The following is a 285-nucleotide window of genomic DNA, read 5'->3' as shown; positions in this document are numbered from 1 at the left end:
CGATTAATTCGTTCCGAGCGTGTGCGGTTTACGCGCTTCTTACGTTTCGACGAACGGCGTGAAAGCGGTGTGTACGTGCTTTCAAAACTTTTTTGAACCGGAGAGAATATTATTCTTCGGCATTACTACGTCGATATGCGTTTCTTCGAATCTCCGGCATTGAGGTTGTGGAGGATTCGTAATAAAATCGAAACGAGAGAGAGAGAGAGAGAGAGAGAAAAGGAGGAGGAGAATTGTGAGTCTTAACGTCGATCGGTCGTTGTTAAATTGTAAAGGCGCCGTCGA

Source organism: Megachile rotundata, unplaced genomic scaffold, assembly GCF_050947335.1.
Source record: "Megachile rotundata isolate GNS110a unplaced genomic scaffold, iyMegRotu1 scaffold1113, whole genome shotgun sequence".
Classification (NCBI taxonomy): domain Eukaryota; kingdom Metazoa; phylum Arthropoda; class Insecta; order Hymenoptera; family Megachilidae; genus Megachile; species Megachile rotundata.
This window is presented reverse-complemented; position numbering follows the sequence as displayed.